This window comes from Pteropus vampyrus, unplaced genomic scaffold (genome assembly GCF_000151845.1).
Source record: "Pteropus vampyrus isolate Shadow unplaced genomic scaffold, Pvam_2.0 Scaffold496, whole genome shotgun sequence".
In the NCBI taxonomy this organism is placed as follows: Eukaryota; Metazoa; Chordata; class Mammalia; order Chiroptera; family Pteropodidae; genus Pteropus; species Pteropus vampyrus.
This window is the reverse complement of record NW_011889277.1, coordinates 470424-471492: the sequence shown is the minus strand read 5'-3', so window position 1 is coordinate 471492 and position 1069 is coordinate 470424.

Here is a 1069-nt window from a genome sequence, read left to right as displayed (position 1 = left end):
TTTTTTATATTATGGACCATGGGTTGAAACTATGCTTTTTGGTTATCAATAATGTTGCAGTAAATTACAAGTTATCAGAGTAGCAGTCAACCTGTTATACAATGTACCTTTGAGGATGTAACTGTAAGATTTGGGACTTGTTTGCTGTAACAACAAATTTTGTTTTAGTTGACATTAAATAAATAAAATATTTTGATACTATTATTAATACATGGAGAGATATGATAGATTTATTGATCAGAAGTGAGAGTCCAGAACAAAAAACAAAAAAAGATATAAACTGGCAGCTTATTTATTGAAGAAATAAGATTACAGTAAATGAATAAACTAGTTAAAAGGTGCAAGGACATAAAATCAATTTAGATTTCTATTTTACATCCAGGTCAAAAATAAACTCTAGGTAGGTTCATGCATTTAATTGTTTCAGGGTTCATGCCTCAAATGTAAAGAGCTAAAGAATAAATCCCTATTTTGAGGTAAGAATGGGTGACAGGAGAAAAAACCTGTTGAGAACAAACCATTAAAGAAAATATTGACAAATTCAACTTTATTAAAACTAAGCATTGATATTCATCCAAAAAACATTACAAACGATGTACAAAACAGACCACACACCAAATGAAATTTTCAATGTATATAATTGACAAAGATTACTGTTACAATTAAATAATTGTTATGAACTAATAAGATAAAAAGGCAGCTCAACGGAAATAGCATAAACAGATACTTTACAAAAGAGGAAAAAATAAGTGGCCATTATATGTAACCAGACTCTCAATCTCATAATAGAAATGTATATTAATTAAGTAATATTTATACCCATGAAGTTGTCAGAGTAAATGAAAATGTATTGCAGGTAATGTGGATTGCAAGAAAACTTTTAATGGGAATTAAAATTGGTTGAACCTCTTAGGAAAACTCTTTGGAACTACCTAAAAGATTTTTGGCACTCCCATATATACTAATAACTCCATTCCTAATATAAAACTTTTTCTCACATCTTCCAAGACACAAGTATGAGATTATTCAAACAGAGGTATTCATAATAGCAAAAAAACTAGCTACAAAA